Source organism: Benincasa hispida, chromosome 2, assembly GCF_027475165.1.
Source record: "Benincasa hispida cultivar pf3 chromosome 2, pf3_genome.v1.1, whole genome shotgun sequence".
In the NCBI taxonomy this organism is placed as follows: domain Eukaryota; kingdom Viridiplantae; phylum Streptophyta; class Magnoliopsida; order Cucurbitales; family Cucurbitaceae; genus Benincasa; species Benincasa hispida.
The window spans coordinates 3,775,494-3,802,738 of NC_143479.1; positions in this window are offsets into that span (position 1 = coordinate 3,775,494).

Below are 27,245 nucleotides of genomic sequence, written 5' to 3' on the forward strand. Positions count from 1 at the left end.
ATTTCCTGATCTTAAATTCAAATTTTTTATTGATGGACAGAATAGATAATCTTATTTTCAAGTCCTTTTTGCTAAAAAATAGTCGACCAACTTCAACATCCTCTGTCCCAGATGAAGAGGTGCCAGACATAATCAACTCTATCCTATGACTTGAAGACACAGATAGTGGAATCATTGAAGCTGCTGTAGAATGACGCACATCTCCATGATCACGATCAATTACATTCAATCCTGCTAGTTACTCATTCACATCCCCTGAAGGACCACAATCCATATAATCGAATCTAGATGGTCTCTCATTACCAACAACTGAAGTACCACCCAATTCTGAATTCAATCTTGCTGGATTAGTACGGTTTTTGTCTAGCGATAATGTTGATGGTACAGTGTTATTAGACAATGGAATATCATCTTCTTCCTGACGAAACTGATATGATTCCTCGTATTGTCTGTCCATAGCCGTATCATCATAACTCACATTTCTAAACCCTATTCCAATATTTTCGTCCTGATTAGATTTCAACGTTACAGCTATCTGAAGTCTACTAAGCTCTTCTCGCAAAAGAAGGAAGCGAACATCATTATCATTTCTTATGCATTGTGGAGGGGCTTCAAATTCAAGCTCATATTTAACTTTCAGTATAAGATCAAACTCTGAAGAACTAACATTTGTAACCTTGTAAATTCAAGATTTAAGTTTTTTATACTTCAATGTATAAGGCACAATGATTCCTGTCAACTGTTCCCCAATATACGAACCTTTATTCTCATCCCAATCACCTTCATATCGAATAAGTAGACACTTTTCTGTCATTCTACAAAGTAAGAGAACATTTATCATTAAGTTGTACAAGCAATTGAAGTGTACTCTCACTCTCAATCTCGCTCTCTCTCAAAATCTCGCTCTCTCTAGTAATCTTGCTCTCTCAAAATCTCACTCTCTCTTAAAATCTCGCTCTCTCTCGTAATCTCGCTCTCTCTTGCTCTCTCTTAATCTCTCTTATTCTTGCTCTCTCTTACTCTTCCTCTTTCTTACTTTCTTCAAATACAAAATTTTGTAGTGCTACATTTCCAGAAATAACACAGCAAAAATAATTAAACAGACCCAAAATAATGAAACGCATTTCTAAAAAAGTTGTTCCGTTCTGAAAAAGCCTAGTTTTGAAAACCCCCGTTCGAAAAATCTCCGTTCAACAAAACACCATCGAAAACGAGAGAAGTAATCACCTTTGAAATGAAGTTGAGAGTTTAAAGAAATCGCCGTTGTATTGTGTTTAGGTATTCTTGATTTGATTTGAGGCTTCCATCGTGAAAATTGTCAAATCATTCGTACACTGATGAGCAATCACATCAAATCGGGAATTTCAAGCAAGAGCGAGAGCGTTTAATCAAACGAGAGTGAGATTTACCTTGTGTGGCTGGTGTAAGGGAAATTTACATAATTTGGTATGACGATGATGTTAGCAGAGGGGCAATTGACATTATTTTTTAAAAATAGGTCATTTGACACTTTGGACCCAAAAATTGGGTCATCCGTACAAATTTCCCTTTCTTCTTCCCTTCTGTTTCTAACGCTAGAGCCCCTCCCCCCTCAAACCTAGCACCGCCACCGAAGGGAAGTGGTCGTCTAATGCCACCGACGTCCGAAGCCCTAGCTGCCAGCATCTCAACTTCAGACCAACAATCGAGTTTCTTTAAGTCGCGCATCGGTCATTAGCCTTGTCGAGCGTTGTTGTCGCACGCCATCGGAGTTCCTTAGCTTCATCGTTCATTTTCTTGCCCAAATCCGAGCGTCCTAATCCTCGTCGCCTGCAATTAGCTATGCCTATCTCTGCTCCGTTTTGTCCGCCAGTTCGTAGGTTGTCGTTCGCGCCTTTGGATAGCCACACGTCGATCTGGTTCTTCTGGCCTCTGAGTCTTGTCAGATATGTGTGTTTTGGGGTAAGGACTGATTTATTTGATGGTTTATGAGGGTCTTTCTTGAAGATCTCCTTTACCCATTCAAGTTTTGGCTTGAAGCTTGTTTTGTTTTCATTTTTCAAGTTAGAAATCGAGGTTTGGAGGTGGTTAAAGTCGTTGTTCGACATAGTTTAAGGATCAAATTTGGGTTTTTTTTTTTAGAATCTATAGTTTTCAAAAAGTTTGAAGTGATTTGTGGATCCGTGCAATTAGATAAAGATTATTAGAAGTTTTTTTTTTTTTTTTTTTTTTTTTTGTTGTAAAAAATGAATTCATAAACAAATCAATGCTGTAAATGGTTGGATTTAAGTGTGGGTTTGTATTGTAGGATTCTATTCGAATTTTTGTTCCGGTAACCAAGTTCGGGTGTCGGTTTGGACTCAATATCAAGGTAAGTGAATTTCTACTGGTTCGATTTCGAACTAGTCGTCCCTACCATTTAGACTTTTTACTTAAGATTACTTGGATTGTTTCTTAAGACTGTTAAGACTGACTTGACCGATTATTTTAGATCATTTGGACTGATAAGTTATGACAGATCTAACTACATGATTTAATAGCATTGACTAATTGGATTGGACTGTTTGACCATGATGAATGTACTATTGACTGAGGATATACTGCAAATTTCATCTCATAGATAAATGATGGTAAAATATGATACAAGAGTTATATGAAAACTGATGCATGCTATGTTATAGAGTTCTTGTTAGGTTTTCTTATCTAGGCAAGTCTACACATATACCTTCAGGTTACATAGTAGGACTAATGCATGTTCCTTTTGGTTCATGTTTATGACTAATTTGTGTACCTTCGAGTTACACACTATGACTGATGGTGTTCCTTTGGGATCACATTTATGACTAATAGGTGACCCCTTCAGGATCACTAAGACTGAAATGATATGGGTGTACGCCAGTACCTAGATAAACTAGCTAACAGGTAACCTAGAGGGCCCGGTAGCAGGTCACTTACTGGGTATTATTATACTCATCCGTTCCTCTTTTATGTTTTTCTTTCAGGAAATGAAATGGACTGACAAGGGACAAAAGGGACCCATGATAGAGCTATACAGGGACATTAGAAAATGCTTCTGCACATGTTTTGTTTTGTTTTTTTTTTTTTTTTTTTGTTCCTTTCATTTGTGTATGTTGTCAGATGACATGTTTTCACTGATTTTCTTTGAGTCATTTTCTTTGTAGACGTTTTATTTGGGATCTCAACTAAATGTTTTGGTTATTGGATTTATTATTAAATTAATATTTTAGTTTAGAATGGTTGTTTATGTTTCCACTGCATTTACGTTATGACGGTCAAAATGTATGAATGAAAATGTGCATTATATTGTAACGACACTTGTCTAAGTACTCGAAAAGTCAGGTTGTTACAAATAGAAATAATAATATTTTTCTAGAATTAAAATCTTAAAAATTAAAATTAAGAAGATAATTAAATCATCATTTTTTTAACTACAAAAAAAATCACGAAAATTTGTACAAAAATAGAAAAATAATATTTTATTTAAGATTAAAGTTTGATTATAAAATGATAATCACCTCACACAAATAAATTTTTTAAAAAAACAATATAGATAAGATTATCATGAAAAAATAGGTTTAAATTAAAATTTAAAATTAAAAGAATAATCAAATCTAATCCAAAATAAATAAAATAATAAAAAGAAATTGGTTTTAGTTAAAGTTTACTTATTTTTTCGTTTTTTAGTTAATATTATTTTTATATTCTTATTCTTTGATTTTTAGAAATATTTAATATTGATTTTTTAGTTATCTTTCCAACATTATCATATTCAATCTATGATATGTATTTAGAATCATTTAAAAAAAAAAAAAATTGGCACATACTTATTGGCGGTTGCATAATAGATGGAAGCAGTCCAGTTGTATCCAATTTTTTTCAAAGAAAAAATGGATAATGATTAGGTGCAGTTCTGAACTTCCATTTTCCTTACCCACTAAAAATTGTTGACCACGAACTTCTCTCAAAGATTAAGTAATTGGATTTATATTCTTATGATTTGGACCATTTTTTAGTTTCCAAAAGGATTCTTCAAATTCCCTCTAGTACTATAAATCATTTCCATTGAAGTGTTGGACAAATTCAAAACGAAAGGCAAAAGGCTGCTCGAGTAATTTCCCTAAATGCAATATTAGTAAGAAGAATACACACCAAACAATCAAATTATTAAATTAAAACGCACAAAAATAATGCTTGAAGGGGATAAGGGAGATGGAGATGGAGATGGAGACGGCAGGCAGTCGACTGCACTATTGGAGCGATAGAGAGAGAAACAAAATGGCAACGATCATTTTAGGGTTTCATTTTGCTTTTACCTTTTCAAATTGGGGTGGACTACTTTGGCCTTTCATTCTTCCATTTTCACTCCTTTCCTTCTCATCTCTCCATTCTTTCCCAAAATCTTGTAGTATGTGGAAATTATTTTAAATGGTAAAATTGTTGAAAATATTTATAAGATATAACAAAATTTTAAAACTATCAAACTCTATTAGTGTCTATCAATATCAACACTGATAGCAGTGTCTATCATTGATAGTTCTAAAATTTTGTTATATTTTGTAAATATTTTAGTTTATTTTTCTATATTTAAAAACAACCCTTTGAACTAAAAAGAAAAAAAAAAAAATCATACATGCATAACATTTTACTTCACCTATCATATTTTTCATTTTATGAAAATAAAACATAAATTGAAATTGAACATTTTGAACTCGTTTCCCAACCATTTCTATTTTTCCCTTTTCGTTTTTTTAATTATATATTAAAAAAGCCATATACGCTTAATAACTGTTCTTTGTTTTTAAATACAAAATTCATTCCCATTGAAAATTTTCATAGATAAAAAAAATGTCAAACTATTTACCGAAATAGCAAAAAAAAAAAAAATATATATTGATACCGATAAACTTCTATCATAGATATTAATAAACTTTTATCAGACTCTATAAAAAAAATAACTTTTCTATTTCATGTAAATAGTTTCCCCTTATTTTTCTATAGAAAGTTTTTCAATTATTTTTTATTTTTTGTTTTCTAAAAATCATAAACCAATAAATTAGACCTGAAAAATACAACTTTAAAGACATTTTTTCGAGAAGACTAGACCATAATTAAAGCTAACTAAATGAAATAAAATGGTAAGAAAGATGTTAAAATGAATCTTAACTAATTTTAAAAATAAAAGCATACATAAGAACAAAGATTAGAGATATTGTTTTTAATCATAAATAAATTCTTTTTTAATTGACAAGACAATGTGTTTTGTGTGAAACTAAACAAATCAGAGCTGAAATAATACAAAATTGAAATCAGATCACTATTGACCATAAATAATTGACTATCTAATTTTAAAAAGTTTTTAAAAGGGAAATAAATTATTCAATAGGGAAAACATTTTATTGAATTTGTTTAATTTAATTGACCAACTAATTTAAATCTGAAAACATATTTTCATTTTTTTAAAAAAATTAAATAAGAACATAGAATACAATTTTATTTTTTTTAAAAAAAAAAACCCAAAAAAGAAAATTGTAAAACTTAACCAAAAAAAAAAAAAAAACTTAGTACATATGTTTCTTTTAAAAATAAGGGCTCATATAATATAGTTTCTTTGGGAATAAAACTTGAATTTTAAAAAAGAACTAGAAAAGAAACTTCCAAACATATTTTCAAACATAAAAAATAGAGAACTCGTCAATGGCAATTTTTAGCAGAAATCCCCCTATCCTCCAAATCGTTGTCAATGGCAATTTTAAACATAAAAGATTCGAGACCTAATGCCTCAAAGACAACAACGTAGATTATTTATTATAAGCTACAAAAGTAACGTGTAACCTTAATGGCAATCTGATTAATCAATGCATTTTATTGATGAAAGTGACCAATACAGTGAGCTTATACAGAGAACTCACCGTGAAAAGAAAATAAACAAACCAAGCAACTGAATAACAGAAAATGTAAAACTAATAAATCAATTGTAATAGCAAATAAAATACAGAAAACCCAACTTTTAGTGAGCTCTCTTAATACCCCCTCAAGTCCATGTGTTGGGAGGAACACACATTGAACTTGTTTCTTAACGGAAGAAAGGATGTAGGAGATAAAGGTTTAGTGAAGACATCTGCAATTTGAGCACTAGCTGAAAGATGTTGAACTCTAATATTCTTTTATTGCACAAGATCTTGACCAAAGTAAATGTCTATTTCAACATGTTTTGTATGAACATGAAGAATTGAATTTGCACTTAAGTGAACAACACTGAAATTATCACACCATAGAGTTGGAGGTTGTGATAATCAAATATGTAAATCTGTGAATAATGAATATAACCACACCAGTTCTGATGAAGCAAGAGCCAAGCTTCTATATTGAGTCTTTGTACTTGATCTGGAAATAATTGTTTGTTTCTTTGAAGCCCATTGAATCAAGTTTCCTCCAAAGGATACACAAACTCCAAATGTTGATTTCCTGTCATCTGAATTTGAGGCACAATCAGCATCATCAAAGCCTAAAATAGTCAAGTCTTTTGGCTTCTTAAACAATAGCTCATGATCAATTGTTCCTGTTAAGTATTTTAGGATACGCTTGACAGCTTGCCAATGAAGACAATTTGGAGAGTGCATAAATTGACAAACTTTGTTTACACTATAAGAGATTTTTGGTCTTGTTAAGGTTACATATTGCAAAGCTCCAACTATGCTTTTATACAACCTTACATCATCAAATCTTTCACCATGAAATGCTGATAAAACAGACCCATTAACGATTGGAGTAGCTAAGACTTTGCATCTTGCATCTTTGCTTTGTATAACAGATCTGATATATATTTCTTTTGTGACAGAAACAAACCACCACTCAGGATATGATACCTCAACTCCCAAAAAATAGTTCAGTAAACCCAGTCTTTGAGAGGAAACTTGTAGTTTAATTCAAAATTCAATCTATCAATCAAAGATGATGAACTCCCTGTGATTACAATATCATCAACATATATGAGAATATAACATAACACCCCATCTTCATTGTAAATCAGCAGAGAAGAATCAGCTTTAGAATTTTTAAACCCTTTCTGATGAAGAAAAGGTGTTAACCGATCAAACCAAGCACGAAGAGCCTGTTTTAGACTATATAGTGCTTTTTTGAGTTTACATACCTTTGTAGGGGCTGATTTATCAATCATTCCTAGTGGTTGAGTCAGGCATACTTCATCCTCTAGTATACCATGAAGAAAGACATTGTTAATATCAACTTGTTTCAATTTCCGTCCATAGTGTAATGCAAGAGTAAACAACACCCTAATAGTTATAGGTTTTATAACTGGACTAAACGTTTCTGTATAAATAAGATCAGCAACTTGATTATATCCTTGAGCAACTAACCGTGCTTTATGCCGAGCAATAGAGCCATCAAAATTTCTCTTGATTTTGAAAACTCATTTGCATCCAATTACCTTTTTATTAGAAGGTTGAGACTCCAAAGACCATGTGTCATTAGCAATCAAGGCTTTAAATTCTTCTGTCATAGCTTGAACCCAATGAGAACATTTTAATGCCTCTTTAACATTTAGAGGCTCTTCTTCAACATACTCCACAACAAATATTTTGGGCTTAAGAATCCTATTCTTGCCCCGTGTGACCATTGGATGTTGATTAACAACTAAGGAAGAGCTCGATAGAGGTACATGAGTGAATGATCTTTCATTTTCATTTGGAACAAACGAAGGGGATTGTTGGCTATGTGGAGATGAGTTTTGAGCAGGAGGTAGAGAAGAAGATTCTGGCAAAGGGTTGTCATCATTAGGTGAAGAAGAAAGAGGAGTATTTGAAGGCACAGACATGGGACTACTGTGTATTTCATTTGAACACTGGATAATAGGATGGTCATTAGACGCTGGGCAATCAGAATTTATTGAAGTACATGAAGAAAATAAGCTCAAACATTCAACATATTCAACAACCATTCACATTTCTTTAAATTTTTACAGTTTATTATTGTAACTACTTGTATCAGAAAATAGTATAAGTACTCATCATTTATAAATTTCGTAGCATACAATTACAATAGCTTTAAGAAAACTTGAAATCTGTAAAAAGAAAAGTTGTGACTTAGCTCTCGAATAAAGATCTCTTCTCCTTTCCGTGGATGTATGCATCATTTGCCGAACCACGTATATCATTGTGTAGTGCTCTTCTTCATTCTTTCTTCTACAAGATTGCATGCTTTTGATCATCGATCGTTTACTCAAGCAGTCGCACAAAACAAACAGAAAAATTAAGGTTAGAAGAAGCTTTGCAAAATCAAAAGAGAGAACGAGAGAGAGAGAAAAGAAATTAATTCTGAAAAATTCAACCCATCAGAATAATTTTTCTTTCACTTTCATCAGACAAGGGTTAGTAGAGCAAACCACATGGAACACATCAGCTGGAAGTTCGTGGACAAACGATAGCCAAGTATTCTACCAAATCAAAATTCTTTTGGGGAAAAATATTTGGACTCACGAAATTGGATCAGCAAGAAGGGCCATATTATTCATCATTTGGGCTCAGTTTTATTCATTCAACAAGAAGCAGGCCTAACAAAGTGGTATCAGAGCAAAAGACTTACAAGATTGCAGTTCTTGAAGATTCAAGTTTTTTATCCAAAGATGTCAGTAGCAAGATTCGAAGTGGAGAAATTCGATGGCAAAGGAGACTTTGGCCTGTGGAAGGCCAAAATCAAGGTAATTCTCGGCCAGCAGAAAGCTCACAGAGCCCTTTTTGACCCATCAACACTCCCTACCACTGTGATAGCCTAAGAAAAAGAAGACTGGGAGTTGGTAGCCTATGGTACGTTGGTTCTAAACGTTAGTGACAGTGTTCTTAGACAAGTTTTAGATCAAGAAACTACCTATAGGATATGGACTAAACTAGAAGAGTTATATGCTACTAAAGATCTTCCTAGTAAAATGTATCTTAGGGAGAAATTCTTTACATTTAAAATAGATTCATCTAAAACTTTAACTGATAACTTAGATGAGTTCAAGAAAATTGTTGCTGAATTTAAAACTCTAGGAGAAAAACTTGGTTATGAAAATGAGGCCTATGTGCTTCTAAACTCTTTGCCTGAACCTTATAAAGAAATTAAAAATTCTCTAAAGTATGGAAGGGACAGTATAAGCACAGACACTATAATCTCAACCCTAAGAACCAGAGAGCGAAAGTTACAGATTGATAGAAAGGATCATCCTAGTGGTGAAGGGTTATTTGCTAAAGGAAACTTCAAACAAAATCATTCAAAGGATAGAAAACCACATAACTCAAATCATAATAAGTCAAAACAAAAAATAAAATATAAGTATTGCAAAAAGAAAGGACGTTTAATTAAGGACTGTTTTATCCTAAAAAGAAAGAATCAAGAGAAAGAAAATGACTCAAAAGGCAAACAACCCGAAGCATCTGTTATAGAAGGCTTCTTTATCTACTCAGATGCTTTAGCCTCAACTTTAGACAAATTCAACCATGTAAATCCTCTAGGAAAACATGATTGAGTCCTAGATTCTGGATGCACCTACCACATGACCTCAATGAGACCTTGGTTGAACACCTTTAAAGAAATTGGAGGAGAAATGGTGTATATAGGAAATAACCAAGGCTGTAGAATCGAAGGCATTGGCTCTATTTCCATGAAACTTAAGGATGGAACTATTAAACTTCTTAGGAATGTGAGATATGTTCCACTACTTAAGAGAAATCTAATCTCCTTGGGTATGCTAGATGCAATTGGGTGTGAGTACAGGGGTAAAAGAGGAACCCTTGAGATGCTAAAGGATTCTAAGGTGATATTAGTTGGGGAAAAGATGACTTGTTTGTGGTCAAAGGAGTTGAAATGATGACAGGGACATATGTTGCCACCACAAATGAGATCATAGAGGCTGATGTATGGCATAAAAGATTATCTTACATTAGTGCTAAAGGCTTAGAAGTCCTATCTAAACAAGGAATTCTACCTAAAGGTCTTTCAGAAAATCTAACCTTTTGTGAACACTGTGTTTTAGGAAAAGCCACAAGGTAAAGTTTCACTAAAGCACAACACACCACAAAAGCTATCCTATATTATATACAATTTGACCTATAGGGTCCAGCTCCTACACCTAGCCTAAGTGGCTCAAAGTATTTACTTTCTTTTACTGATAACTTATCTAGAAAAAGTTGGGTCTACTTCCTTAAAACTACAGACCAAGTGTTTCATAGATTTAAGGAATGAAAACTCATGAAAGAGAAGCCAACTTCTAAAGAAATTAAATACCTAAGAATTGATAATGAACTGGAATTTTGTAGTGAAGAGTTTAACAAATTCTGTAAAGAAACAGGAATAACTAAGCATAGGACTGTTAGATTCACTCCTCAATAGAATGGAGTAGCTGAAAGAATAAATAGAACAGTCATGGAAAGGGTTAGATGTCTTCTCTCCTTAGTAAAAAAATATTGGGCTGAGGTAGCAAGCTACACTGTGTACACCTTAAATAGGTGTCCTCATTCCTCCCTAAACCTTTTAACTTCTGAAGAAAAATGGACCACACATCTACCTAACCTAAAAAATCTAAGAGTATTTAGATGTGTTGGTTATATTCACCAAAATCAGAGGAAACTAAAGTCTAGGGCAGTCAAGTGTATGTTTGTTGGGTTCTCAGAAGGTGTCAAAGGCTTTAAGATGTGGAATTCTATTGAGAAAAGGTTTTTCATAAGCAGGGATGTCACTTTCAAAGAAAAAGAGATGTTTATGCAAAAAGAAAAGACAACTTATGAAGTTCCTAATAGCCCTAATACTGCTAGGATTGAGGTGGAGACACCTAAAGATTCTTCCACTAGTCATAACCTTCCTATTGAAACTGAAGAAGAAGAAGAGGAAATCTTAAATGAGAATGCTGGGAATACTGAAGTTGTACCTGATCTAAGTCAGTATTCTTTGGCTAGGGATAGACAAAGAAGAGTGATAGTTCCTCTAGCTAGGTATACTGAAACTAATTACTTGAACCTAGTCCTAAATGCCACAATAGCTTCTAATGACCAAGAACCAACCACTTTTGAAGAGGTAGTAAATTGTCCTAATGCGTCTTGGATTCAAGCTATGTGTGAAGAAATGGAATCACTCACTGTCAATAATACTTGGATCCTAGCCCCTCTTCCTAAAGGATGCAAACCTATAGCCTCTAAATGGATATATAAACTAAATGAGGGCTCTACCAAAGAAGAAAAACCTAGGTACAAGGCAAGGTTAGTGGCTAAAGGGTTTACACAGAGGGAAGGCATAGATTATTCTGAAATCTTTTCACCGGTACTAAAACAAACCTCTATTAAACTTCTTTTATCTCTAGTTGCTCAGTACAACCTTGAACTAGATCAACTAGATGTTAAAACTGCTTTCCTTCATGGAAATCTAGATGAGGTTATCTATATAGTTCAACCTAAAGGGTTTGAAGAAAGAGGGAAGGAAGACCCATACTGTCTCCTAAATAAGTCTATCTATAGTCTTAAACAATCCCCTAGATGCTGGTACAAAAGGTTTAATGATTACATAGAGAGTTGGATTTCAAAGAAGTTCCTATGATATTTGTTCTTATATTAATTCATCTACCTATAAAGACAAATTCTATCTACTACTCTATGTTGTTGATGATATGCTACTAGCAGAAAAATCTAAGAAGGATTTAATTCATGTAAAAAATCTCCTAAAAAGAGAATTTGACATGAAGGATTTAGGTCAGTCTAGAAAGATCCTTGGGCTTGAAATTCAAAAAGACAGGGCTTCCTCAACTCTAACCATTAGCCAACTAAGCTACTGTGAAAAAGTAATTAACAAATTTAATATGTCTAGCAAAATCAGTCACTATACCTATTGCTAGTCATTTTAAAACTTTCCTCTGAAAACGCACCAAAAGAAACAGACATAGAACATTTGACTCAAATGCAATCAATTCCATACAATCAAGCAGTAGGGAGTCTAATGTACTTAATGATATCTACTAGACCAGACCTATCATACAACACTAGTTTTTTCAGTAGATACATGTCTAACTCTAGGAAAAGACACTGGGAAGCACCAAAATGGATTTTAAGATATCTAATTTGGTCTAAACAGTCAAAATTAACATATCAAAGTATTAATGAAACAAATTTATAGCTATATGGATATGTTGATTCAGATTTTGCAGGTGACCAAGACAAAAGAAGATCATTAACAGGTTATCTATTCTTATTTGGTCCTAATTTGTTGTGTTAGAAAGCAAATTTACAATCAATCACAGCTTTATCAACCACAGAAGCAGACTACTTGGCTTTATCAGAAGCAATAAAAGAAGTACTGTGGTTAAAGGGGTTGATGAAAGACTTTGGTATTAATCAAACAGTAGTAAAGATCTACTGTGATAACAAAAGTGTCATTCACCTATCTAGAAACCCTCAGTATCATTCAAGGACCAAACACATAGACATTAAATATCATTTTGTAAGAGACAAAATAGAGAAAGGATAAGTCGAGGTGCTTAAAGTTCATACCACCGAAAATGTAGCCGACATGCTTACCAAACCTGTGTCCAAACTCAAGCTAGCAAACTGTCTTGGTCAGATTGGCTTCCAGCTTCCTGAAGAAAGGTGAAGACATGTTAAATCTGGAAGGAGAAGAGCTTACATGTTAAGCTTAAGGTGGAGATTTGAATAAAATTAGCTCAAACATTCAACATATTCAATAGTCATTCACATTTGTTTAACTTTTTACAGTTTGTTATTGTAACTACTTGTATCAGAAAATAGTATAAGTATTCATCATTTACAAATTTCGTACCATACAATTACAATAGCTTCAAAAAAACTTGAAATCTGTAAAAAGAAAAGTTGTGACTTAGCTCTTGAATAAAGATCTCTTCTCCTTCCCGTGGATGTATGCATCATTTTCTGAACCACGTATATCGTTGTGTAGCGCTCTTCTTCATTCTTTCTTCTACAAGATGCATGCTTTTGATCATCGATCGTTTACTGAAGCAGTCGCACAAAACAAACAGAAAAATTAGGGTTAGAAGAAGCTCTGCAAAATCAAAAGAGAGAACGAGAGAGAGAGAGAGAGAAAAGAAATTAATTCTGAAAAATTCATCCCATCAGAATAATTTTTCTTTCACTTCCATTAGGTAAGGGTTAGTGGAGCAAACCACGTGGAGCACATCAGCTGGAAGTTCGTGGACAAATGATAGCCAAGTATTCTACCAAACCAAAATTTTTTTGGGGCAAAATATTTGAACTCACGAAATTGGATCAGCAAGAAGGGCCATATTATTCATCATTTGGGTTCGGTTTTATTCATTCAACAAGAAGCAGGCCCAATAGTACGATTGGTCAAGTCATGGATAACAAGACACATAGCTGACATGTTTGGCTGGCTAGCTGATGATTGATAGGGTTGTAGGATAGGAAAGCCTATAGAAATGGAAAGTATAAAGGACACTGATGTACTGTTTTGAAGAAAAGATGAAGCAGAAAATTTTGATTCATCAAAGATAACATGCCTCGATATATACACTCTTTCTGATTGGGATAGGCATTTATATCCTTTGTGACTAAAACTATATCCTAAGAAGATACATGGAGTAGACCGAGGGTCAAGCTTGTGTTGATTGTAGGATCTCAATGATGGACAACTGTATGAAGTCTATTTATCAAATACACTGTAGTAGAAAAAGCATCATCCCAAAAGTCAAGGTTTAGAGATGAATGAGATAATAAGGCTAGACCTGTTTCTACCATATGTCTATGTTTTCTCTCTACCATACCATTTTGTTGAGAAGTGTAAGGACAAGTCATTCGATGTTGAATACCTTGAGATTTTAGATAAGGGATGAATGAACAAAATTCACCTTCTCCATCAGTTTGAAGACAAAGTATGGAATTACCTAAAAGTTTTTCCATAGTTTGTTTAAAGGATAAGAATGCATTGAAAGCCTCATTTTTAGTTCTAAGAAAATAAATTTGTGTAAATCTTAAAAAGGCATCAACAAAACTAATATAATATTTGAATCCATTCCTAGAAGTTAGATAGGATGGTCCCCAAACATCCGTTACAACTAATTGTAGGGGTTTTGAGTAAGTAGTTTGATAATTAATAAATGGAAGATTATGACTTTTAGCTATTACACAATCATGACAAACAGAGAAGGTATTTTTATTGGAATAGGAAATGTACAAGATTGAAGAACATGCTTGATAGTTTTTAAACTCGGATGACCTAATCTATTATGCCATAAATCAAGTACAGGAAGAACAGAGGACTGAATGCCATTACATATTGTGACTGATATATGGAGAACTGGAGGAATAGCTTTTGGTGTTGGCTTATGCTTAGAGAAAATCCTTTGGGAATTAGCTTTTTCCATTGCAAAACAATAGAGTCCATCAATAAGATTGCCTTTGAGAAGAGTTTGGCCATTGAGATCCTTCACAAAGCAAACATTAAAGTGAAATTCAAAATAGACATGATTGTCTTTAGCAAACTGACTGATACTTATAAGGTTTTTGGTTATTTTAGGCACGTGAAGAAGATTCATAAGCTGTAAGACAATATTCGAATAGGCATTAGGAAAAAGAGATTGCATAAAAGAGTTCCCAATATGAGAGACATTCAAACCTGCACCATTATCGACAACAACCTTGTTGTCCCCAAGATATTCAGTTCCAAAAGTCAAATTTGATGCATCATTTGTGACATGATTAGTAGCTCCAGAGTCTGAAGACCATTGATTTTCCCTGTTGAGATCGTTTTGCACTGATAAAGTATTCACACATGAAGAACTTATATTCTGTCCTTGATGATTCGAGGAAGCATTCTATCTATTGTGACTTGAAGTTGGTCCATGAAACCATTTTTCAAGAAGAAGATAACACTTTAAGGCTGTATGTCCAAACTTGCCACAAACTTGACATTGAGGTTTACCATTATTATTCCAAAACCGTTTGTTTTGCTTCCCACTTTGGTTCTTGCCTTGTCTGTTACTATCAACATTATTTTTGGATTGAAACTAAGAAGAGGAAGGTTGTTTTGATTGATTTTGCATGGTCAGATTGACTGAAGGAATGGATCCATCTGTATTAATCAAGTTGTGTCTTTCAATTCGATTTTCTTGGGCAAGTAATTGAGAGTAAACCCTTTCTAATAAAGGATATTCATCCTTTTATATGATTATTGGCACTGTAGAGTCATATTCAGGTCCCAATCCGGCTAAAATATGCATAACATGGTCTTCGTGGGATACTCTTCTACCAGCTGCCTTCAACGAATCAGCTTGGGCCAAGAAGCCAAGAAACAATAAGACTATCTTGCCTTACCCAAAAATCATACTCTGGATTTAGTATTTTTGTAGAAGAAGATGGCGATTCAGTTGAAATAAACTTCGATGGGACAGTACTTTCTTGGTTGATGAATCGTTCAAGTCCATATCCTTTCAAAGTCGTTGTACTTTGAAGTTTCTAGGATAAAAAATTGCTTTCATCCAGTTTCAGAGTTGTAATCTTTCTTCTAGGATTGATAACTTTGAACGGAGTTGGAGAAGATATTGTTTCAGATGAAGCTTGCTCTGAAGGAACTCTAAAACTAGAGGACCAGTGAGCGGATTCCAAACTCCATTGTAAAAGAACATAAACATTTACAATCATACCGACACGATTATGCACTAATAAAAAAGTTACAGCTTGCTCCTTAAATTAAAAACAAATGATCGAGGAAATAATACCTTTGAATAACTTTTTCTTTGCGTATTTCCCTCGATCAGTCATAAACGCAACGATCAGCACGAATGCAACGAACAATTGGAACTTCCTCGATCACCAGCGAGTAAAACTCAATCCTCGATCCTCAAACAGAACTCGACACCACCACAAGGTTACCTTGGTACTCTCAGTGTGAGAATCCAGGAGCTGTGGGCTCTATATGATTTTGGATAGAGGGATGGATTGAAGTAGACGATCGAATATGCGATGAACAATTGTATAAAGGAACAAGTTTATCGTATAGACTTGATACTCGATCGTGTAGTAAAAGGCACTATTGTATAGTGAACTCGATACGATCGTTTAGTCTCTCAAAAGTAATTTGATTACTTGTTTTGTGTTGCATGAAATGAATCTGAAATACTATTTTTTTTTCTTTATCCCATTTAGCCATAAAACATCTAAAATCACCCACTAAGGTCAGTTATTGGAGAAAAAGAAAATTTATTATCTCGTAATTAATAACTTATAAATAAATACAATAACTAACTTATCATATTATATTTATAACCTATAGTTTTAATATTGCATCATATGCAACATATAAACGATAGTTCTTTTTTCTCTTTTATGGCATTTAATATAAATCATATTGATATTAATTCCTCCAATCAAACAATGTATCAAATACATCAATCAATTATAGCATATATAATTGAACTAATTTAATTATATCATATATATTACCAAATTCTCTCTTATTAATTTGAACATTTCAAACTAATTCTCAACTTGAATCCATGGACTTGTAGTTTGAAGCTCCAACAGTATGTAACTCTTTAATCACAATATTCATCATCCGTTAACTACTAGACACTCCACTAAAGATCGACAATTGCACTCTTCGTACTACAGATATATTTCTATGTCCATTGGATATAACCAATCAGTAGTACGATGACTTTTCACAAATCGCTTGTAAGTACAGGTGGGCCAAATTACCGTTTTGCTCCTGTAGTTACATCTAACTTCTTAAGTACCACTGATTCCTCTAATAAACAATAGATCATAATCCCACTATGACTAAACCCTTCTCAGGCCAAGAAAAGGTGTGGCGTCATATTGTTCAAACCCTGAAATCAACCCTGAAGGGAGCAATTTATCTACTTACCCCTACTTTGGGGAAGGAGTGAATTCCATCTTATGTAGTTGAGTTCCCAGCTCCCCAATCAAACGAATCTCCAAAACAGTAGGCTTGTTAAGTTGGCAATCTGACCACTCTCACCCATGCAAATCAAAGGACCGCCCTCATAGGTAGGAGTTCACAACTCACTCAAGATTAAGTTCATGTTATCTATGGTCATCCTAGTAAAATGAAAGTCTCAATTATGAACACCGTTATATAACGAGACTAAACATTTCGTGGTCCGGTCTTATACAAACTTTTTTGTATAGAGTATCCCGCTCGCATGTCTAATACATGAATGATCAGGATCAAATCATTTGTAGCACTTTACAACATTTCTAACACCTACAAAGCGGGCAAAACTCATAGTGTCACAAGGATAAGGTATCCCTCATTTATCCATATACTACAGACCATTTAGGTTATCACTTAAAGCACAATCCACTTGTATGGCTCCACATACATGCTTAAGTTACAACGATAACCATGGATCTTAATTTATTGGTTTGTGGTTAATGAAACTAAAATATCTCATATTTCATAGACTGAAGTGAATAAAATATCATACATTATAAATCACAAAATGTTTGTTCATACAAGTGTTTACAAACTATAGAACCCTATGAGATTTAGGGCATCAATCCCAACATGCTCTCTAGTGGGAGTATCCATTACTGAAGTGACCTACCAGAAGGGGAAAAAATCAGTTGTTTAGACTTCAAGCTTTATTACCATAATGGAATTCTAAACAAAACAGAATTCTAACAACAGGGAATATGATCACAAAATGCATTTTCATCCAATGATGAAAGTGACTAGCACAGTGAGCTTATATAGAGAACTCACTATAAAAAGAAAATAAACAAACCAAGCAACTGATTAACAAAAATATATAAAACTAAAGAATCAGTTGTAACAGCAAATAAAATTTAAAAAAAACCAACTTTTAGTTAGCTCTCTTAATACAAATTAAGGTGAGGAAAGAAAGAGTAAGTGAAAGAAGAAGAAGAGTATAGGGTAATAAGACGAAACTTGGCATTGTGATGTCAATTTGGAAGATGCCACCTTTGTAAGGAGTAGCAATAGAAGTAGGAATGGTGCTGAGCAAATGGGCAAGACTATTGGCTTTGGGGGTGATTCTAATACCAACACATCCAAGGATCATCCAACTCGAGGCTAAGGCCATGATGAGATAAGCCCAGTCCATAGCCTCCTTGTCTTTCAAATTCCTCCTAAGATTGGAGGTCCCTAGAGTTATGGTTGACAATCCTAAACACACAAATCAATAACAAAGAATCAATGTTAGACATATTTAAATAATAATATGTTTAATTAAAGTATAGGTTATGTATGTGGATTAGTAATTTATCACATTGGGTTATTTTATTAGATTGAACCCTATTATGTGATCTAGTTAATTAAGACCCTAAATTCCTAATTGAGTATGGAGTTAATGGGTAAAAGTCTATTTTTAGTTAATTAGGTTTTAATGAGAACCCTAATTGAATTAGTATAAAGAGAACTTAGGGCTATGGTTCCCAATATACCAAAACAATAAGCACTAAGTATTTCTTGAATCTTATCTAGAGAGAGATCCCACTAAGGGCATTTGGACTTTTGGTTGCGGAAGACTATAGACATCTTAAAGTCATCGACATCCCGAAGCTATCATCAATCATAATGGAATCTGGTATGTTATTTATTCTTGACAATTTAGCATGAATGATCCTAGGGTTAAGTCTATTTAATATAGATTTAAATATTTATGCTATCAAGTGGTATCAGAGCATGAATTTCATATTGGATTGTTGGTTTATATTCGTTTTTCATTGGTATTGTAATTCAATTTTGGATTTTATAAAGAATTTAAAGATTATTTTTGTTGTGGCATGAACACCACCTAAAAGTATAGCCCATAAATTGAATCGTGTTACCAATTGTTTAGATTTTATTCTTTTTTTTTTTTTTTGTTCTTTTAGCAATCTGTTGTGATTAATAGCCAACATGAACACAAACTTGTTTTTCTGATTAATAGTAAGCATGAATACAAATTGTGATTAAAAGAATTAAATATATACATATATATATATATATATATATATATATATGCACAGCTTATGCATATTGTTGTATCACCGACAATTGCCAAAATTTTTTCCATGGCAGCAAGTTTCTTTCATTTGTGGTAGAAGCAAGGCTTCAATGTCGATGGTCGACAAGCTAATAAACTGGACATCGATTGGAGAATCAAATTAGTCAATTACCAATTGAAATTTTGTTGATATTGCTTATTTGATCTTGTCGGTGGTTCATGATCTTGATAGTTGATAATTGAGTAAATTTAAATCTAGTTTTTTTAAATTAAGTTTGTGTATTTGAATTTAAATTATATTGTGAATCTGGTTTAATTTTGATTAATCATTTGTGGATTTAAGTTAAAATTGATTAATCAGGTTGTGGATTCAAGATTAATTGGTCATGTTGTGGATTTATGTTTAAATTTGATTAATCACGTTGTGATTTTAAGTTTAAATTTGATTAATCATGTTGTGGATTCAAGATTGATTGATAATATGGTAAATTTAAATTTAAATTTGATTTTTTTAGTAAATTTAATTTAAATTTTATTTTTAGGTAAATTTAAATTTAAATTTAGTTGACTTTCTATTGAATTTAAATTTAAATTTGATTGATAATGTGATCAATTTAAATTTAAATTTGATAGATTTTTTGGCGAATTTAAATTTAAATTTGATTGATTTTTGGGTGAATTTAAATTTAGATTTGATTGATAATGTGGTGAATTTAAATTTAAATTTGATTGAGGATGTTTGGCGATATTCACATGTTTATATTGCTTTAATTGTATTTTGTGTGTGCAATTATTGAGTGAATATTGGTAAAGACTATTTGGTGTTCTTCCTCCTTTATTTTTGTACAATAATATTATTATATTATTGTGTCTTATATTTTAGATTGGATTGGTCAAAATAATATGTTACCAAAGTAGCCTCTATTATCTAGATTAATTTGATTCTAAAATATAATATGTGTATATTCATGAATTTATGCAGATAATTATTGACCCAAAGGAAGATAATTATTTGGCCAAATTGTGGGTATGCATGTGGTAATGAGTATGTGGCAATTATAAGGATTGCTCATGTGAAAAATAGTTGGTCCAAAGAAAGATTATTTTCTTGACTACTTTGATTACTACGTTGAGAGTACCATTTACCGTTGATGTTTTTTGCCTAAAGGCTGGACATCAATGTTGTGTTAAATCTTGTTAAAGGGGCCCACCACATATGTGAAATTATTTTGTTATATTTTAATTGTGAGCATATGTTTTGTTGTTTATTGTTTCAGTTGGTCTACTCAAATATCTGAAAATCTGAGTTCAATCCCTAAGTTGAATGGATCAAACTTCAAGATTTGGAAGGAAAGTCTGGAGATACTTCTTGAGTGTATGGATTTGAACCTTTCATTAAGAATCGATAAACCTATTTATATTGAAGAATAGCCAAATACGGCTAATATAGAAAAGTGGGAACGGTCAAATAAATGAAATCAAGTATTGTCAAATTATTCAATATAAATGTTATATTGAGAAAATCTAAAGGACATAGATAAATTCATTAGCCAGGTTTTAACTAAGTATAATAAATTCCTAATAAAATATTAGAATACTTTAGTGGGAGGAAGATGGTATATATGATATATCAAATTTCATCTCTCACGTCCCTAAGAGTTCACACCGTGAAACCCATTTTCGGCTTTGTGTCACCCTGGGAGCGACCTCCCTTCGGAGAGTGTTTGCATGTGTCAATAACAAGGTGAATGGGAATATATTCATAGTAAGTGGGAGAGGGATGCGTGTCAACGTATTCCACAGTCTCCTCCATTAGGTTGCACCATGAGATTCTTATGGCCTGCCTGCGTGTCATCTTACAGGACCATCCCTTCAGAGGGCCTCATCATAGGGAGCAGAACAACACAACTCCAGCAATGGATAGGGTTTCTTAGGTTAATCTTCAACAGTTTTTTTCCCTTCGGTAGCATGTTGAAGCATACCTCTAGCATCTGAAAATGAGAGGGTCACACTTTACAGGATGAATTAAGTTAGTTAATGAATCCTTAACCGAAAGAACGGTAGTTAAAAACTATAGGAATAAAAGTTATTATAGTATTAGTAATGGTTGAGATTGTCTCAATTCAGAGGAGGAGTGGCTGATCACCCTTCGGTGGTTGTTGCTCTAAACCTTTGAAGTATCGCTGCAAAAACTAAAATCAATAGTTTAATTAGGATTCTTTGATTAAATATGTTTTGCTAAATTAATTGGATAATTAAGTAATGGGTTATGACAAAGATAACTAGTAAGGTCAACTGATTGGTATATGTTTCAGCATGTCTTTCACAATCATATCTTTGCTTAAAATTGAGAAATTAACAGGTGAAAACTATGCGACGTGGAAATCTAACCTGAATATGATTCTGGTTATCGATGATCTGCGGTTTATCTTGATGGAGGAAAGTCCTCCAGTCCCCGCTCGAAATGCATCTCAAGCATTAAAAGATGCTTATGACTGTTGGACAAAGGCCAATGATAAGGCCTGAGTCTACATCTTGGCAAGTCTGTCTAATGTTCTTACCAAGAAGCATGAGATCATGATGCCTCCACGTCAGATCATAGAGTCCCTCCGGGAGATGTTTGGACAACCGTCCTCTTAAACCCGACACAAGGCCTTCAAGTACATTTATAATGTGCGCATGAAAGAGAGCCAGTCAGTGAGAGAACATGTTCTTGGTCTAATGGTCCATTTCAATGTCGTCGAAATGAACGATATGGTGATAGACGAGCAGAGTCATGTGTCATTTTTTCTGGAATCTCTTCTGAAGAGTTTTCGAACTACCCTTCTGAATGAATTACAAACTTTTCAGTCTCTTATGAAAGATAAGGGACCAGTAGAAGGAGAGACAAATGTTGCCCATTCCAAAAAATTCTATAAGGGTTCATCCTCTGGAACTAAGTCTATTCCTTCGACTTCTGGTATTAAGAGGATCCAGAAAAAGAAAGAAAGGAAAGAGAAGTCTCTCGCTACTAGCAAAGGCAAGGGCAAATGCTTCCATTGTAATGTTGATGGTCACTGGAAACACAATTGTCCCAAGTACCTTACTGAGAAAAGAAAGAGAATGAAGATAAATATGATTTGCTAGTCTTGGAAACTTGTTTAGTGAAAAATGACCATAATGCCTGGATACTTAATTCAGGAGCCACTAATCATGTTTTTTCTTCTTTACAGGGAATTAGTTCCACCCAATAGCTAGAAAAGGGTGAAATGACGCTCAAGGTTGGAACGAGAGACATCATTTCAGCTCGTGCAGTGAGAGCTGCTAAGTTATCTTTTGGAAATATTTTTTTGTTTTTAGAAAATGTATACATTGTTCCTAAGATGAAAAGGAATCTTATTTCTATTTCTTGTTTAATTGAATAATCATACTCTGTTATTTTTAATTCAAATTTAAAAAATGGTGTGACTACATGTTCAGTTAAGCTAGAAGACAACTTATATGTTTTAAGACCAACTGAATCAAAAGAATTTTTAAATCATAAAATGTTTAAAACTACTAATACTCAAACTAAAAGGCGAAAAAATTCTCCAAGTAACAATGATACCTATCTATGGTATTTGAGATTAGAGCACATAAATCTCAATAAGATCAGGAGATTGGTAAAGAATGGACTTCTAAGCAAGTCAGAAGATGATTCTTTACTTCCATATGAATCTTATCTTGAAGCAAAAATTATTGAAAAACCTTTTAGTAGAAAAGGTTATAGAGCCAATGAGCCCTTAAAGTTCATAAATTCGTATCTTTATGGTCTGATGAATGTGAAGGTTATGGGAGGGTATGAATACTTCATCTCTTTTATAGATGATTATTCAAAGTATGGTTACTTATACCTAATGGAACATAAGTCTGAAGCCTTTGAAAAGTTCAAAAGGTATAAGGCTGAAATTGAAAACCTATTAGGTTAAACAATTAAAACACTTTGATCTGATTGGGGTAAAGAGTACATGAATTTAAAATTCTAGGACTATTTGAGTACAACATGGAATTTCATCCTAACTCTCAACATCTGGTACACCTCAGTAGAACGGTGTATCTTATTAGATATGGTTCGTTCTTGTTTTTAGGGTATACAGTAGAGACTGCAGCTCACATCTTGAATAATTTTCCTTCGAAGAGTATTTCTGAAACACCTTTCGAGTTATAGAGGGGGCATTGTTGGGTTTTACGTCCTAAAACTCGTAGTTTGTAAAAATTAAACATATTCTATTATCAATAAAGATGTTATTCAACATTTCTTCAATAAAGGTATTGAATCTATTAATTGCATTCATAAAGTCTAAATCAAATAAACTAATATCCATGGCTATTATATGAATATTTGAACTTTATGTAGAGACATAGAGATGGATCAAGTTCGAGTAAATAGCCAGAACGGTATACGATTAAGATTGGGTACCTTATTCTGGTAACACTATCGGATGCGGCCTACTCTATAGATGTTACAAGTTGTTGAAAAGAACTACAAACGAAGTGGTTTAGATTCATTCATGTATTGACATAAGGAGTAGGGTCGTCCTATGCAATGAGTTTGCATATGATCGGACCAAGAAATAAGTCACTCTTACTTAATAACGTTGTTTATTGTTTAAGACTGACGATTTCACTTAGATGACCTAGGTAACTCAATCTTAATCCTGAGCTAACTATGAACTCCTGTCTATTGTAAATTATCCTTAGATTTGCATGGGTGAGGGTTGGCTCAACAGTGTCAGCTCAATAAGCCTCCCATTTTAGGGGTAAGACCGGGTAGATAGTTGGGACATAGGGTGCAAGACGGAATTCACGCCTACCTAATTTAGGGATAGAAGAAAGGTTGTTCTTTTAAGTACTGAATCCAAGTCTTAAACAAGGAGCCCCACCCTCTCACTGGCTTGAGAGGGATCTGGTTTAGTGATTAGACCATAAACCAATTATTCATAAGAGGATCAATAGGAACTTAAGGAACAAGACGTAATATCGGGGGTAAAACAACATATTGACCCAACCGTTATTACAAACAACCTGTAAAGGGTCGACTTACTAGTTTGGTCAAATCATGTGGATACAAATATATCTACAGTGAGAAGAGTGCAACTATCGAGCTATAGTGGTGTGACTTGATAGTTAACGAATACTGATTAATTTGGTCTAAAGAGTTTTAGCCAATTAATCTTAATCGTTGGAGCTCATGATCTGTAGGTCCATAAGGTCCCTCTACTAGCTCGTAAAACATGAACATCTTGGATTAAATTGATCAAATTTGGAATGATATCAATTTGAATAGGGTTTGAATTTGAATAAGTTCAAAATCAATTAGGGTTCGTTTAATTATATTTGATATAATTAACATTTAATTTATTACAATAAAATGAAACTGGAGAGTTTATAATATTTAAATATTGATTCAAATATAAATTGCATGAATTGGATTCATGTTTAAAATTAATTGTGTGATTAATTTAATATTTGATATTAAATTAATTAGTTAATTAAATATGTTCAATTAATTAAAAAATAAATTAATTTCCAATTGCAAATTCAATTTAAGAAATTGGATTTTATATTTTTTTAATTTGACTAATTGAGAATTAATTAAATTAAATATTAATTAATTATAGAATTAATTAAAACAAATTGGAAATTAAGAAATTAATTGGAAATTTTGAGAAAGTGGGAAATAGTTGCTGGCCATCAATGAGATTGAAGGTGGTTGCATGCTGAGATTCAACAAAAACTCACAAATTTGAAGAAAAAAGAGAAGATCACTATCGATTTTGAGCTGATTTGGAGTGAAGAGCAGCTTGGATTTGGGAGAAATCATCAAAGGTATGTTCTTCTTGAAACCCTCTTTTGAATTTCTAAAATATCATGTTTTAGAGCTCAAATTAAATGTAATTATTATGCTTATTGATTTTGTTTGCTTCTGTTGCATGTTTGTGTATTCCATCAGGCATAAACCTAGTTTACGTTACTTTAGGATCTGGGGTTGTCTTGCACATATGTTAGTGACAAATCATAAGAAGTTGGAATCTCGTTCAAGATTGTGCCAATTTGTTGGTTACCCTAAGGAAATGAGAGGTGGTCTGTTCTATGACCCTCAAGAAAATAGAGTGTTTGTATCAACAAACGCTAAATTTTTAGAGAAAGATCACATGAAAGATCATAAACCACATAGGAAAGTAGTAGTAAATGAAGCTACTGAAGAATCAACAAGGATTGTTGATGAAGTTGATCCTTCATCAAGAATTAATGAAGGAGCCAGAACTTCAAGTCGGTCCCTTCCTTCTTAATCGTTGAGAGAGCCTCGACGTAGTGAGAGGGTTGTGATACAACCTGACCGTTACTTAGGTTTAACAGAAACTTAGGTTGTCATACTAGATGATGGTATTGAGGATCCATTGTCCTATAAAGAGACAATGAATGACAAAGACAAGGACCAATGGGTCAAAGCCATGGACCTTGAAATGGAGTCCATGTACTCCAATTTAGTATGGGAGCTTGTAGATTTACCTGGAGGGGTCAAACCAATAAGGTGTAAATGGATATACAAAAGAAAGAGAGATATAGCTAGAAAAGTACAGACCTTTAAAGCTAGACTTGTGGCAAATGGTTATACCCAAAGGGAAGGGGTTGATTATGATAAAACTTTTTCCCTTATTGCTATGCTTAATTCTATAAGAATTTTCTTGTCCATAGTCACATATTACATGACTATGAGATATGGCAAATCGATGTCAAGACTGCTTTTTTGAATGGCAATCTTGAGGAGAATATCTTTATGTCTCAGCCCAAGGGGTTCATAGTCCAAGGTCAGGAGTAAAAAGTTTGCAAGTTGAATCGATCCATCTATGGGTTGAAACAGGCATCCCGATCTTGGACTATTAGATTTAATATAACGATCAAATCTTTTGGTTTTGATCAAAATTAGATGAACCTTGTATATACAATAAAATCATCAAAGACGGTAGTTTTTCTAATACTTTATGTAGACGATATCCTACTCATTGGGAATGATGTAGGATACCTTATTGACATTAAGAAATGGCTGGCAGCCCAATTCCAAATGAAAGATTTGGGAGAGGCGCAGTATATACTTGGAATCCAAATCATCAGAGGTTGCAAGAACAGAACACTAGCTCCATCTCAAGTAACTTATATCGACAAAATATAACTCGATATTCGATCTAGAACTCTAAGAAGGGTTTATTACCTTTCAGACATGAGGTTCACTTGTCTAAGGAACAGTGTCTTAAGACACCTCAAGAAGTTGAGGACATGAGACGTATTCTCTATGCCTCAACTGTGGGCAGCTTAATGTATGTTATGCTCTGCGCTAGACTAGACATTTTTTATGCAGTGGGAATAGTCAGTAGGTATCAGTCCAATCCAGGGTTAGACCACTAGACTGCGGTTGAGAACATCTTCAAGTATCTTAGGAGAACGAGGGACTACAAGCTAGTGTCTAAGCATTTGATCCTTACAGGATACACTGACTCTAATTTCTAAACTAACAAGGATTCTAGGAAATATATGTCAAGATTAGTGTTTACCCTCAAAGGGGGAGCTGTAGTGTAGTTAGCACCAAGAAAGGATGCATTGCATGAAGTCTGAGTATGTGACTACTTGTGAAGTCAAAAAGCAAGAACTTTGGCTAAGGAAGTTCCTAAGTGATTTGGAAATGGTTCAAAATATAGACTTGCTCATCACCTTATACTGAGACAACAGTAGGGCTATAGCCACTACTGATCCATTTACGAAGGCACTCTTTTGGTTAAATTGTTTAAGGGTCAACTAGAAAAGTCTAGGTCTACAGAAATTTACATTGTATAATCTAGGGCAAGTTCAAGATGTGTAATGATTATATGGATGCCCTAGTTTATTGTGTTTATTTACAATAATCCTGCCTTTTGATTGTGTACAACCCACTGACTAGAGTTTTAGTTCAAGTGGGAGTTTGTTGGGTTTTATGCCCCAAAACTCGTAGATAGTAAACATTATTAATTGATCTTCATCAATAAAGAGTTATCGATGTTAATTCAATAAAGGTTATTGTTTGTGTTATTTGTCTATTTTGTTTTAGTAACCCTAGATCCAATAAACTAACATCTGAGGTTGTCCTATGAGTCTTGAACTGTATATGGAGACATACAGGGATTAATGTTCAAGATACAACCTAAAGGGTCTATAGTATAGAGATAAGGCTAATACCTTATCTTGGTAA